Here is a 16728-nt window from a genome sequence, read left to right on the forward strand (position 1 = left end):
TATAATTATATAAAATCAATATATTACATGATTAATATATTATCATATATTGATAATAAATTAATATATTGATATTAACAATAAATTAATATATTATATGATTATGTATAATGTATTAATTATGCAATATATTGATCCATGTATTATATAATTAATATATAATTATATAAAATATGTAAAACATATAACATATTAATTTATATATATATATATATTTTGTGTGTGTATGTGTATATATACTGGTAATGTGATAAGATATATCCAAAAAGCTCAGTTTTAGCAATTCAGTATATTTGTTTTGCATAATCCATGAAACTGCACCCAGCATGTGCTAGTTATAGAGAAGATAAACTCTCTAGTTACAAAAGACCCCAAACTGTGGATAGTAGAGGATAGAAAGGCAGCAGAATACAACAGACACTAGTATGGCAATATGTAAATCAATGGATGTGCAACTGATGTGATTCTGCAATCTGTATACGGGATAAAAATGGGAGTTCATATCCCACTTGAATCAAAGTGTGAAATATGACATATCAAGAACTATGTAATGTTTTGAACAACCAACAATAAAAATTAATTAAAAAAAAAAAAGACCCCAAACTGTGGCTGCCCTTTGCAGCTCTCTGACCCAGAGACTCCCTGCCTTGCTAATAAGCATTGCTTAGACCTCTCCAACTCTCCTCTTTTATAATTAATAATGTATTAATTGATATATTATATAAATATATATTGATCATGATACATTATCTTTAATCAAGTACAAAGACATTTCCTTTCCAAGAATGTCACCTAACCATTCCTTTCACCTGTTTCTCTGTTTGGCCACCAGTCTCTTTTCTCTCTCTTTTTCCTAAGGGAAGAGAAATCCTTGGTTTGTTGCCTTTGCCAATAATGAGAATGTGGATAGCCAAGCTGCAAAGCTGTTGCCTTGGACATAGTTTGCATGAACCACATTAAAGGATCCAGGATGCTACTCCATGTTGGTGATTACACCAATTCTACCCAAGTTAACACTTCTGGTCACCATACACTTTACCACTTAATGAAATCAGCAATGCTGATAGTCATCGAATCAGTCTGAATGGTGTCATTCATCTTGATGAGAGGATCTGGGTAGCAAATTATATGAGTATTGTGAGTCACTAGATGATGGGTTCTTTTTGTACCCACAGAGATCTGTCTCACTTTGCACAACATGTACTTGGCCCCCTCAGGTGTAATACAATGAATAAATAGCAAAGCAACCTTTGGTGTCATGGATCAGATGGAAATTTTATATGGTCTTGTAAATGCTGATGACATTCATAAAACCAGCAAGGTAGAATATATCAGTTCAGACTTTGTTATCAGTCTTAATAAAGATTTGTAAAACAATTAGTAAACATAATTATGAAAATATATAAAAAGCATAAGTAGCCTAATTGTTCAACAATTGGATTCTTGATAAATAAAATACAGAATAATCAGAAAAATAAAATTTTGAAAAAGAAAAAAAAAAAAACTCAAAATGGATCAATGACCTAGGAATTAAACCAGAGACCCTATGTCTATTAGAAGAAAAAGTAGGCCCAAATCTCCATCATATCAGATTAGGCCCCTATTTCCTTAATAAGACTCCCATTGTGCAAAATATTAAAATCAAGAATTAATAAATGGGGTGAATTCAAACTAAAAAGCTTCTTTTCAGCAAAAGAAACAATCAGTGAGGTGAATAGAGAGCCTAAGCTTGGGAGCAAATTTTTACTATTTGCACAGATAGAGCACTAATCTCTAGGATATAGAAAGACTCAAAAAACTTAACGCCCCAAAAATAAATAAGCCAAGCAATAAATGGGCCAAGGAACTGAACAGACACTTCACAGAAGATTATATATAATCAATCAACAAATATATGAAAAAACATATTTGCAATTAGAGAAATGCAAATCAAAACTATTCTAAGATTTCATCTCATACCAGTCAGAATGGCAGCTGTTAAGACTACAAACAAGTATAAGTGTTGGCGAGGATTTGGGGGAAAAGGCACACTCATACATGGCTAGTGGTACTGCAAAATGTTGTAGCCAATATGGAAAGCAGTATGGAGATTCTTTGGAAAACTGGGAATGGAACCACCTTTTGACCCAGCTATCCCACTCCCCAGTCTATACTCAAAGGACTTAAAAACAGTACACTACAGAGACACAGCAACATCAATGTGTATTACACCACAATTCACAATAGCTAAACTGTGGAACCAACCTAGATGCCCTTCAGAAGATGAATGGATAAAGAAAATGTGGTGTGTGTGTGTGTATATATATATATATATACACACAGTGGAATATTACTCAGCAATAAAAGAGAATAAAATAATGGCATTTTCAGGTAAATGGATGGAGTTGTAGAATATCATGCTACATGAAGTTAGCCAATCCCAAAAACCAAATGCTGAATATTTTCTGTCATATAAGGAGGCTAATTCATAGTGGGATTGAGAGGGGGAGCATGGGAGGATTAGACGAACTCTAGATAGGACAAAGGAGTGGGAGGTGAAGGGAGGGGACATGGGGGTAGAAAAGATGGTGGAATGTGATAGACATCATTACCTTAAGTACATGTATGAACACAGGAATCGTGTGAATATATTTTGTATACAACCAGAGATATGAAAAATTGTGCTCTATATGTGTAATATGAATTGTAATGCATTCTGCTGTCATATATAACAAATTAGAATTTAAAAAATACATAAGGTCAAACCAATAAAACTATAAGAAATACACATATTCACTAATATAATAATTAATAGAGGTAGAAAATTTATAAGATATTGTAGAATTGATAACACCATCAGTTAAATGGATATGACATTTGCATATCACTTCATTCAGAAACATAACAGAATAAACATTCTCTCAAGTTCATGAGGAACATTTCACCAAAATACACCACATTCTGAGTCATAAAACACATCTTCAGAAAAGACCTCAGGGCTAGGGGTAGAGTTCAGTGTTAGAGTACATGGCTAGCATTCATGAAGCCCTGGGTTCATTGCCCAGCACTACCCCCTCACCAAAAAAAAGATATTATGCTAAAAATGCTCTCAGACTACAGTGGAATTAAAGTAGAAATTAGTAAATGGATAAAAAGATAGCTAAAAACTTCCAAAATATTTGGAAATAACACAGTGATTAAAGAGATTGTTAGAAATTACATAATATTTTAATTATATTAAAATGAAAATAAAACCAAATTTGTGGGATGCAACAAAACAGTACTTAAACGGTAATTTACAACTTTAAATGCAGTACTAAAGAAGAAGACAACAAAAATCATCTCTTTCTACCTTAGGAAACTAGAACATGAAAAACAAACTAAATTCAAAGTAAGCCCCCCCCCCCAAAAAAAAAAAAACAAATAATAAAAGTCTGAACAGAAATCAGTGGAATGGAAAAAAGAAGATAAAGAAAATCAAAAAAATTAAAAGCTGGTTTTATACCCAAAAACTGAATAATTGAGATGAAAATGGACCAATTCACATAAGAAGTCACATAAGAATAAACATATAGGAAGAACAGGTTTTTATCAATTAAGGATTGAAAAAGTAATATTCCAAAACAAAAAGCTCTATAACCAGATGGTTCACTGATGAATTACACTAAATATTTAAGAGAAAGGAGGGGGAAAAAAAGCCAATTCTCTGTCATTTGTTTCAGAAAACAGAAGCAGAGGGAACACTTTCTAACGCATTTTCTGAGGCCAGCCTGACACTAAGCCTGGACAACAGTATTATACAATAACTAAAGATAATTTTCTCTCATTAACATAAATGCAACTAGTTCACAAAAATTAGTAGAAACTCAAATAATACACTACAACCCAGATTTATTCCAAGTATACAACACAGAGTCAGCATGTAAAAAAACAGTTAAGGTAATCCAAGAAACAGAAAAATTCTTATCATAACAACAGATGCATTTTATGTATTTCACAAAATTCAATATCCATTCTTGATTAAAAACTAGGAAATTAGTAATAGAGAAGAACTTTCTCAACTTGATAAAGAATATCTACCCCAAAAATTACAAGAGCAAACATTATACCTAATGGTAAAAAACTAAGTAATGAAATTCCATAAAAACAGAAACAAGGCAAAGATTTCTCTTCCTACCACCCAAATTCAATATCATATTGTACATTCCACCTAATACAGTAAGAAAAGGATATAAAAGGTATACAAATTGGAAGAAGTAAAACTTCCTGAAGTTTTATTATAACTACAGGAAACATGAAACCAAGATGCATAAATTTGCAGCTAAATTGGTGTGGGCCTGTCTAAGCTGAGCATACTTGTACAAAGTCAGAAATGGGAACATTTCACACAAGGGAACACAGGTTAGAGAAGCTAGATAGAGCCAGGCTCTCTCCAGTACTCTGAGTTCTGAGGCTTGTGGAAACTGACGGTGCTGGCTACAGTGGATCAGAGTCCAAAAATGGGAAGAGGCATTTTGCTCTCAGCTTGCCCAGCAAGATAATCTGGTACCATTTGGTTGCTGGAGCTGACAAGGGCTGGCACTCGCTAGGTCCTGGCACCAGCGTGGTCCCCAACTCCGCAGACCGGCATCCACCACTCGTCAGGTCCCACCAGGTCTGGCATCAGTCTGGCACCCAAAAGAGGCCACCAGCTCCCCAAGGACAAGGATGTCCTTTTTCACCCGTTCTATTCAACATCGTCCTTGGAACTCTAGATAGAACAATTTGTAGAAAGAAATTAAAGGGATATGAATAGGAAAAAAAAAGAAACTCATCCCTATTTGCAGATGAGAAGACCCAAAATATTCTACCAGGAAACTTCTAGAACTCCTAAATGAAATCATTATAGTAAGTAGTAAGATAATATATAATTAACACCCATATATCAGATGTGTTCCTATACACCAGGGATGAATCTCCTAAAAAAAAAAATTAGGAAAACTACCGCATTCAAAATAGCCTCAAAAAAAAAAAAAAATGGGGCAATCAATTTAACAAAAGAGGTAAAAGAACTCTCCGATGAAAATTGCAGAAAACTAAAGAAAAAAATTGAAGAAGCCCTTAGAAGATAAAAATGTCTCCCATGCTCTTTTTGGATAGGCAGAATTAATATTGTCAAAATGACCATACTACCAAAACCACTATACAGATTTAATGCAATTCCAATCAAAATCCCAATGACATTCCTCATAGAAATAGAAAAAGTAGTCATGAAATTCATCTGGAAAAACAAAAGACCCAGAATAGTTAAAGCAATCCTTAGCAAGAAGAGTGAATCAGGTGCGATCACTATACCAGACCTTAAACTATACTACAGAAAACTTGGAATGGAACCACCATTTGACCCAGCATCCCACCCTTCAGTCTATACAGAAAAGACTTAAAATCAGCATATTATAGTGACACAGCCACATTAATGTTTATAGTAGCTCAATTCACAATAGCTGAACTGTGGAACCAACCTAGATGCTCTTCAATAGATTAATGGATAAAGAAACTGTATGGACTATTATTCAGATTTAAAAGAGAATAAAATCGGAGGGGTTGTGGCTCAATGGTAGAGCACTTGCCTAGCATGTGTGAGGTATCAGGTTCAATTCTCAGCACTGCATATAAGTAAATGAACAAAGTAAAGGTCCATCAACATCTAAAAAATATTTTTTAAAAAAAGGGAATAAAATCATGGCATTCACAGGAAAATGGATGGAGATGGAGAATATCATGCTAAGCAAAATAAGCCAATCCCAAAAAACCAAAGGCCGGATGTTCTCTCTGATAAGTGGATGCTGATCCATAATGGGGGAACCGGGGAATGGAAGAACTTTGGGCAAAGGGGAGGGTGGGGAGGTGAGGGGACATAGGGGTAGGAAAGATGGTGGAATGAGATGGGCATCTTTACCCATTTCATGTGCGACTTGTACAACTTGACATATGGGGCAACGCTACATCGTGTACAGCAGAGAAATGAAAAATTGAACTCCGTTTTTGTACAATGAATAAAAATGCACTCTGCTGTCATATATACCTAATTAGAATTAATTAATTAAAAACTTACAGGTTGCAACAAACAATAATCTGCTTTGTGAACACAAAATTGTTTAATTTTGTCTAGCTTCCAACATACAGGGTAACCAGAAATGTCCCTTTTCAGACTACAACTCAAAAATCTAGATTTCCCGGAAACCTCAATTAGTTCTACAACTTAGTTCTTACTATCTTCTTCACAAACTATCACTCATGTCAACTTCACCTCCTTGCTTTCCACAGAACAATTTTATAATTCTCAGCTGTAAAATACCATTTCTTCTTTTTACAGCAGATACTCTTTCTCCCTTATTCTCTTTATCAATTAAAGCATATCCATTAATTTTCTCAAAATCCATCCCTCTGTACCGCCCTGTCTGAAAGCTGATGTAACCATTTTGTACTCCATTAACTTTTGCTAGAACATTTTGCCATCTTGTGAGTCTCCTGATTAGGACCCTATCTTCTACTTCTTTTGTTACTGTCTTTTTATCACATAGTACCATGTTTAACATACAATAAAGAATATGATTTACTAACAAGTTAAAGAGTCTTAATCAAGATTCATATATCAAATATTCTCCAAATACGTGCAAGTCACTAAGTACAAAAACCCAAGAATAATATATAACTATAGAAGTAGGTCTTTCTTCTCAATGCTTTGCTGTTTTTTTACAACAACAGATTGTTCCCAAAATGACATCATTATTAATTATGAGAAGTAGTTTCTCTCCAATGCCACCAAAGCCTACTGAAACCAATTTCAGGCAATTAGAATGAACAGAAACACCAGCATCAACTTAAAACTGCTCTATCACAATGGTAATCCAACTATTTTCATTTTAAGTTCCAAGGATCAAAAATATGTTTTTTAGTAAGAACACTTACTAAATTACTCTAAACACAAAATAATTGGCACTTTTGTATACTGCTTTATTATGTACATTAGCTCATCTGATAGATCTATCTGAAAAGGACAAATAACTCCCAAAGCCTATAAACATACAATTCCTAATATGTGGAGAAGTCTAAAATCAGCCAAGATGCACTCTTTCCTGTGACCTCACCTGAAAGTCTTGCCAATCTCCCACAATAATTCAACAGTGAGACTTATACTTTTAGTCATTATGGAATAATTGGTACAAAACTAGAAAAAATATATGACAGAACAGTTTCCAGACCCTGAACAAAAATTGGTGTAAATCTATGTTCCTTGAAAGAAGAAAACATACCAGATAAGCCCTATGAATACCTTGGCTTTCCGCCAAGAGACATGTTCTAGATACTACGGCAGCAAGGAAAATTCTAAGTAGACCATAGCCTTTTCAGTAACTTAAGGAGACAAAGATAGAAGATTGTTGGGGGAAGGAGGGAGTGGGCAGAAAATACTAAGTAACATCAGAAAGAAAAGAGCTATGCAGAAAACAATCTCCAGACACTTACACATAAGTCTACTAGAGTCTTCAACCTAATACTAATCCACATACAATTAAGGTAAAATTCTATGAAGTTGGGCAAAAAAAAAACAATTGTTAGAAGCTAAAAACAAAAAAGAACAACTCACAGGCCTGGGGTTGAGGCTCAATGGTAAAGCACTTGCTGGCACGTATGAGGCACTGGGTTCGATCCTCAGTAACACATCAGATAGATAGATAGATGGATGGATGGATGGATGGATGGATGGATGAATGGATGAATAAGTAAACAATTCAGGGCTGAATCTGAGTTGAAACATGAGAGTTTTACCTAGCCATGTTAAAGAGAATTCAGTAAAGATTAAAAACAATACCCAAAAGGGGAAAAAATTTTCTTTTCCAAGTAACTTAAATACATCCCAGAAAAACTCTTAATAATACTTATAGAAACACAAAAATATCTAGCACTTGACAAAGTAAAATTTACAACATCTCCTTTTATATGCCTGCATTAACTGATTATCAAGGAAGTTTAAAAAAATTTAAGGCCAACAGTACTACAGTGAGGGAAATATCAATCAATCAAAACCAACCTAAAAATGACACAGTTGCTAGAAATATGAGACTAGAATATAAAAAGCTATTAAGTAAAAAAGTTATAAAACACATATACCATGTGCTCTAGAAGCCAGAGGAAAGATTAAGTATGACAGGTAATGATACAGCAAAAAAGACCCAAACTGAACACCTAGAAATTAAAACTAGAGTGTTGAAAATGCTCTACCTCTTGGTAAAGTATAAAGTTTTCTATTCTGTCTGGTGAATTCAGGCTCTATTCCTGGCCCTGTGTGAGCTCTGAGTTTTGTATTCTCTCAATTACTTTTGGGTGGTTCCTCCTCAGCCTCAAGTAATTTCCTCACAGATAAATACTGATCAATATTCAGTTAAATTCCCCAAAGGGACTTTTGAAGACCTGCAAAGTTCTGTCTCTTGTGTCTCTCCTTTCTGGTACTCTACCCTGTTAATTCTAGCTGCCTTGGCTCCCCTATCTCTTTAATTCAAGGAGATCTCTAGACTCCTCCTAGATTCTACTGGCCTTCTTCAAGCAATAGCTAGTGCAATGATAGATCTACCTCATTTGTTTCTCATCCCCAGGGATCAATGCAGTTTTTTGTTTGTTTTTGCTTAATGGTAAATGTCTTGAGGACTGCTGTTTCATTATTTTGTTTAGTTCTTTAGGTATTTCAGATGGAAGGGTACCAGTCCCTGTTAATCTATCTTGACTGGAAAATACTTCTTAGTTTAAAGGAAGATTATGACCTAAATTAACTTTATAACAGCAATGAATATTGAAATTTTCTAAAAATTGGATGTATTAAATTAATACCACTATTTGCCAATCATGTCTAGTTCCTATTTTCAAGAGTGTTCATGTGAAAGAGAAACTATTATCACACTAGAGTCTAAAAGCATATAATAAGTGTATAATATATAGTAGAGTAAGATTAATCATGAATATGAAATAGGCAAAGGGTACAAAGGTACAAAGAATAAATAACACTTAGCAAGAAGCTATAATAAAAAGTGAACATAGGGAGGCACACCCCTCAATCCCAGTGACTGGAAAGAATGATTTTTAAGGCCTACTTAGACACTATCAATGGTATAGATCAATAGTAAAGCATCTCTGAGTTAAATCCCTACTACTTTAAAAAAAAAAAAAAATAGTGAACACAGGAAAAACTCATTTTAGAAAAGATAAAAACTGAAAAATTTCTCTGAAAAAAAAAATGAAATGTACCCAGGACCAAGGGTACAGCATATGATTTCATATTTGCTCAAATTAAATAGAGGAACTTATTTAAGATGAAAGGCTGTACATGCTTATCATTAGTAGCACTACAATTCAGATCCAATATTACACGATTTGCCTGTAGACTAATCAAAAGTAAACCTACTAAAGGAAAAGAAACACACCAATAAGTCTTCAGGAGAAACTTAACAGACTAAATATCTTAAATTATTGATACGTGAAGTATAAAGAAAGAAAAATCCTTAGAATACTTTCACAGAAACTATAAAAAATGAGATTAGGAATCAGTTTTTATTTCATTCCGTGATGCTGAAGAGTCAGTCACATTGTCAGGAATAGGATTGTGGGGGAAAAAAGGCCAAATGTTTTCTCTGATATGCAGATACTAATACACAATGGTGGGGTGGATAGAAGTTCACTGATTTAGACAAAGGGAAATGCAGGGAAGGGAAGAGGAATGGGAATAGGAAAGACAGTAGAACAAACTGGACATAACTTTCCTAAGCTCATGTATAAATACACGGCCAGGGTAACTCCACATCATGTACAACCATAAGTCTGGGAAGTTATACTCCATGTGTGTAATAATATGCCCAAATACATTCTACTATCATGTTTATTTAAAAAGAACAAAAAGGAAGGTAAAAAGAAAGAAAGGGAGGAAGGGTGGAAGGAAGGAGATCATGAACTAAACTGAACATACCCTGGGTGGGAAAAGAAAAACCAATGGCCCATTGATTCTCATCTTCAAAGATATAATACAACCTATTTTTAAAAAGGAAACCAAACACATATAAAACTATCTATGAAATGGAGAAAAAAATTACTTATGGGAAAATTACATATTTAACAGATGACAAAAAGAAACTGAGGCAAAACTGGTCCTTTTTAAGAAAAAGAGAAAAGAAATATTATATTAATAAAAGGTTATTTACTCATAAGGGAGTAAAGGTTGTAAACACATTAAAAATTTTAAAAAACTAAGAATGACTCAGCACTGAGTTTTATAACACCAAAGTTCCTCAGATCATTCAAGTTATCCCAAAAGCCAGACTTCACACAGGGAGATATTATTACATAGAAGAGACTATCAGATTGAAGTAGGTGTGGAGATAGCCCAGGAAGCTATGCATAATTTTACTATGAATCATTTTACTACCAGAAATGTGTCAACCTAAATATAGTATGGAGTATACTGTTTCTGGCTTGGATTAAAAGGCAGGAGGGTCAGTAATACAGCACCTTGGCATCTCTTCTAACTATGGACCAATTAAGAAAGGAAACACAAGGAAATAACAAGCCTCAAAAAAAAAGCATACTCTGTTCTCTTTCCTTTTTTCCCTAGAGCATTAGTACTCAGTAACTCTGGGGAATCAAAGAAAATTGCATTCTTTTTATCTGGAAAAGAAAAATTGGTAATTCAGATAATATAAATAAAAAGAAAGCATTTTGTGTTAAACAAAACTGAAGAGACTAAATTTTAGGGATAAAGGAAACCTGAAAAGTCCATTTGTCCAAATACTACTTCAATAAAAATGAATTCATCATTGTAAAACTGTCAAACTTCTATTTATAAGTGAACATTTCCTTTAATTATCCTGGTGTTAAAGTAAAATAAGAACCTAGGAACTAATTTACATATTATAATCACTCCTTTCCTTGAGGTTTTCTACATTGTCAACATAAACTGATAATTCATAAATATTAATTCATATTGACCCAGGTAAATCTGTCCTGAATTTTAAGTTCTGTTGACGTTACAAAATCAATTCCTGTTTTTTTCTTCCTCCTTCTCAAGCTAGCCTCCTATGCCAAAAATTACTAAAACAATTTAAGTGACCTCTAACATTCTTAATTCATAAATTCATTAAATTTGCTGAATTTAAATCAACCTTCACCATTTACCTAAAATAAAAATAGGAATTAAAAAAAACTAGAAAGGAAAATTGTATCAATTATCTATTATAGATAGGATGCTTTCAGTTTATCTGAAATCAAAAGGCAAAATATCCAACATTCAATCAATTGTAACAATCACTCCTTCAAAATTCCCATGGGATAATTTGAATTTCTAAATCTTTTTCAACATGTCATACATTAAAACTGACTGCTAGAGCTGCAGTTGTAGTTCAGTGGTAAAGCAATTGCCTAGCATGTATGAGGCACTGGGTTCAATGATTAGCACCACATAAAAATAAATAAATAAGTAAAATAAAGGTATTATGTCTTTCTACAACTTAAAAAAAATTTTTTTTTAAAGGCACTGCTTTTCCACTTAATCTCCACAAGACTGGTACACTGTGAGGGCAGAAGCTGTGTTATCCCTTAGTGGTTTCTAGCACATTTCCATAACACTGTATTTAATACTTTCTACTCACCAATATCCTCTTACCTATCTTACAAGTATATTGCAAGGATCGAGTAGCATAATAGTTCAGAGAACTGTGTAAAATTAAAATATCTAACACATGTCAAATGAATTTTATTTCATTATCATCTATGATTATCCTAAATCTTAGTTGGCAAGTGGTGGCATGCTCTAAGAATGAAACAAAACAAACAAACCTTATGATATGCAGGAATTTGACTGCTCCAAAGCCTCCTTTTCTCTTTAATTCTACAGGTTCTGGTGCTCACCTAGAAGCTTTCATCAACTCCTATCCTATGTTATTCCAGCACCCCACCACCACTCCCCACCAAACATCTAGTTGTCATTCTGGAGTTTTTAGGGTTTCCACCCATTCTATCATTCCTAATAATTGGCTTTTTTTTCCTTTTAAGTTTTCTGTTTTTGCTATAATTTTCAAACTAGCATACAGACAAGATAAAAAGAATTAACAGCTCAGGGTCTTATGATTATGTCTATAATGTTGAAGAAAACATTTGTGCTTCTGTGCCTTTTTAAAAATGTCAATATACATGTGTAACATTGCCTTAGCTACAATAATTTAAGACGGACACAAGGGGTACAATATCTAGGTTACATCTTAAGTTGCAAGAACACATTTTGCCTTAAGGAAAGAATCCTGACACCACAATGAAGAGGTTTAGTTTCTAAGTTTAGTTTCTATCTCTTAAATATCAATTTACTACATGATCTTAGATATGACATATCATGTCCCTAGACTTCTAGTTATTCTTCTGTAATAAAGGAATTAGGATAAAGTCTTAAAAAAAAAAAAAAAAAAAAAACTTCCCGTGCAAAATTCTGGGATTTAGCCTGAACTTACCATTAAAATGTTTCAACTTATCTTTAAATCAACCTTTACCATTTGCAACTAAACATACCAACAACATTCTAAATAATTTCATGGGACAAAATATCATTTGAGTAATCAGTACCAGAAAAAAAGTTTCTCTTTAATCTTTTGTTTAAAAAATTCTTTTACCCCAAAATGCCTATTGCTTCATTATAATAGATGTTTGCCTACAAATCTTCAACATCAAATGTACAATGATTACACTTTCCTTACTGTAAACTGAAAAAAAACAGCTTATATTTACTAAGTTAAGCGATAAATTCGTATTAATTTTTTTCCAACACCAATTCAGGACACCTTCAGCACCACTACATTAAATTTTTTTTTTTAATTTGTAGAACAGTTTTACATAAACAAAACTTGAGAAACAGAATTTCTATAATATACCATGCACCTAGGTTCCTTCACTGTTCATATCCTGAATTATTATGATACATTTGTCAGAATTAATGAAACATTAATTAATCTCTAGTTTTTTCACATGAACATGCAAAATTTCAAAAAAATTCCAAAGAAAGACTTTTATTATAAGAGCAATGAAAACAACTTAATGAGACACATAGTAAAAAATTTACATAGAAAACATAATAATATTAAGATCAAGCACATCAATTATCAATAATAAATGCAAAGAGCTTAACACTTGTATTAAAAGAAAAAAAATGTTCAGATCGGTTTATGAAACTGTTACATGTAAGGAAACACACCTGAAACAAAGTTAATTGGAAAATGTTTGAAAAAAGGAAATGAGCAAAAAGTATAACAGACAAATATAATCAAAAAGAAAGCACTGATTATAATCTTAATAACTGACAAGTTAAAATCCAGGCCAAAAAGTACATACCAAGACAAAAGTATGCTAAAACCCAAATTAACAGTAAGGAAAATAAATCAGTTATAAATATTTTCAATTCATTGAATAGCACAATCACAAGCTTTATAAAGAAAAAATCTATAGGATATGCATTGAGAAATTAATAGAAATAGAATAGTAGGTAAAGCAATAGAAGACCTAAGAAATGTAATCAATAATCTTATACTAAACTTATTATACTGAACTTTGTGCTCTGATAGAGAAAACAACCTTATTTCAAGCATACATGGACTATTCACAAAAACTGACCATATGAGGGCTGTGGTTGTGTCTCAGTGGTAGAGTACTCGCCTAGCATGCACAAGGCACTGTGTTTGATCCTCAGCACCACATAAAGGTAAAATAAAGATATTGTGTCCACCTAAAACTTAAAAATAAAAATTTTTTAAAAATTGACCACAAGGCCATTAATCTCAATAAGCTCAACAGAGTAGAAACAATGCAAACTTGATTCCTCTTATCACAGTGCAATAAAACTATGTAAGAAAACTAGCAACATTGAAAAAGCTCTCCTATTTTTTTTTTTAAATTTTAAAGTGCTCTATTAAATGAATGAGATGGAAAACTCAAAATCTGTAAAAACAGGGGCTGGTGTTGTAGCTCAGTGGTAGAGCACTTGCCTAGCATGCATGAGGGCACTGAGTTCAATCCCCAGAACCACATAAAAATAATAAAAAATAAAGGTATTGTGTCCATCTCCAACGAAAAAAATATTTTGTAAAATGTATCTACCAAAAGAAAGAAAAATTTCCAAATGAAAAGAGAGCCCACCGCCCCAAAAAAAAGTAAATCCTAGATGAAAATATGAATGAATTCAGTAATAACCTGGGAATCAGGAAAGCCTAGCAGTGACTCAAAATCAAAACACAAAAAATGTTAATGTTTGAACCTAGAAATATCCCCATAAAAGCTCATGTTTTATGAAAATTACCCCTAACAGCAATGTTCAGAGGTGAAATTATTCTATTATAGAGCTATAACCTTATAAGAGGATTAATCCATTTGATGGATTAATAATTTGAATGAACTACTAGGAGGTAACTGTAGGCTGGTGGAATGTGCTTAGAGGAAGGAAGTCACTGGGGATGTGTACCCTTGGGAATTATACTTTGTCCTTGGCCCCTCTGGCTCTTACCCTCTTTTCCAGCTGCCAAGAGCTAACTTTCCTCTTAAAGAGCCTTCCTCTATGATGTCTGCCTTACCTCTGGCCCAGAAAAAAGGAGTTACACACTATGAACAGAACTTCTGAAACTGAGATCTAAATAGAGGACTCTAAGTTGTTCTTGTCAAGTATTTGACCATAATACTGTGAATAATACTGTAAAGCTAACACAATATAACTTTTAATTGATAATTCCAACAATAAAAATGGATTTTAAGGTTTATACTGGGGTGGGGGGAGCAAAGGCAGAAAATAAACTGTCAGAAAAATATGTGGTTGTTAAATAAGCACTACTATGCACTGAGTTGTTGCTGGTCCAAACCCAAATGGGTTAAATGTGTAAAGTATGCCACAGATTTTCAAGATGTAATAATACCAAATAAAATTAAAATACATTGATAAATTTTATTTTGATAACATATTCATGTTGAACACTGGGAATGATATTTTAGATACACGTGATAATGTCTGGACCTATAATTTAGTTAAAACTTCGTAATTTTTCATGTGTAATTTTAAATCTGTATTAGCCAAATATGGCTCACAATTTCTACTGGACAGCAGTAATTTTAGGCTGTGACTCAACAATTCCCTGACCCTGTGACCACCCTGAAGATAAAGTTTTACAATTAAATATAGACCATTATTCCCTGAGACATTATTTGGAATGGGAAAGATTAGACATATCCCAGTACATGCCAGGAGTGGTGGTGCTGCCTATAACCCCAGTGACTGAGGAGATTGAGGCAGGAGGATTGAGAGTTCAAAGCCAGTCTCAGCAAAAGCAAGGCACTAAGCAATTCAGTGGGACCCTGTCTCTAAATAAATCACAAAATAGGGCTGGGGATGTGGCTCAGTGGTCAAGTACCCTTGAGTTAAATCCCTGGTACCAAAAAAAAAAAAAGAGAGAGAGAGAGAGGGAGGGAGAGAAAAGAAAGAAATATCCCAATACAACCTGACTGAATAAACTTTTTTACATAAATACAAGGGATATTATACAGCTGTACAAGAGTCAAAAGATTTCTATGCACTGATGTGGAGGACTCTTGAAGATATTCTGTCATAAAAACACAAACAAAGTAAGAACAAGATAAAATATATGGTATTCCAGCTTTTAACAAAAAACAAATTCAATATATTTTAGTTTTCTAAAAGGAAACACCGGAAAAAAAATTAAAAGCTAATAAAAAGTTACATTAAAAGGCGTGAGAAGGAAAGGAATAAGGAGGGAGAAAATGGGATGAAAAAAACAGACTCATAAGTATATCTTATGGGGTAGTTTTGCTATTTGCACTAAGTGAATGTTTTGCAAAAATTAAATCCAGAGCAATAAAAAGAAAACAAACCTAAATTTATACTGGATTAAAATAACCACACAGAAAAGAATTATTTAAAGTAACTTTCACCCTGGCTACAGGGTGTATTTTTTTTTTTTTAATATTTGTTAGTTGTAGTTGGTCACAATACCTCTATTTTATTTATTTATTTTTATGTAGTGCTGAGATCGAACCCATGGCTTTGCATGTGCCAGGCGAATGCTCTACCTCTGAGCCACAATCCCAGCCCCTACAGGGTGTATTCTAAGGGGAAAAAGAACTGTTAAGTCTTGAAATCCATTCAATTTTATGAGAACAGTGGTATTGTGATTTGAAAAAGAAAATATTTCACATCTTGTTGGATAAAAGAAATAACTAAATTCATTATTAGAAACTAAGACTTTTATTATTATCTACTTTATATTAGAAAAAACATGAAATACAAAATTTTAAAAAGTTAAGACAAAATAAACTCTGTGTTAAATTGGGATGTAGATGTAAATTTACATTTTAAATAAACAGTGTATCTTAGCTCTGTCTAACAAGAGGTCTTTAGAAGCAATTGATACACTTGAAAAAATTATCTTGGCACCCAGATCTTGGTTCCTGTATTTGGCAGGGAAAGTGTAAAATGGAAGCCCAGGAGATCATTTTGTGCCTGAAAGCACGTTTGAAGACTAGAAAAGAATATATACCAAAAGATAAACACATATGTAAAGACACAAAAACATAGAGGCTCCCTGACCAAATTTGAACATGAAATTAAAGTTATCATAAACAACTGTAAATAAAAGTCACTTAGGCTCTGGAGCTCATGGAGGTGGCAGGGCTGGGTTGTGGGTAGCC

At 33.3% G+C, this 16728-nt stretch overlaps 1 protein-coding gene and 1 pseudogene across 3 annotated transcripts in view; both read right to left on the reverse strand.

The window, feature by feature from the left end:
* Fut8 (fucosyltransferase 8) overlaps positions 1 to 16728 on the reverse strand; it is a 316775-nt gene that overhangs the window by 256151 nt on the left and 43896 nt on the right. The gene's annotated exons all lie outside the window — the stretch shown is intronic.
* LOC143394650 (small ribosomal subunit protein eS4, X isoform-like) lies at positions 789 to 1372 on the reverse strand (annotated as a pseudogene).

The sequence above is a fragment of the Callospermophilus lateralis genome, chromosome 3, assembly GCF_048772815.1.
Source record: "Callospermophilus lateralis isolate mCalLat2 chromosome 3, mCalLat2.hap1, whole genome shotgun sequence".
NCBI lineage: Eukaryota > Metazoa > Chordata > Mammalia > Rodentia > Sciuridae > Callospermophilus > Callospermophilus lateralis.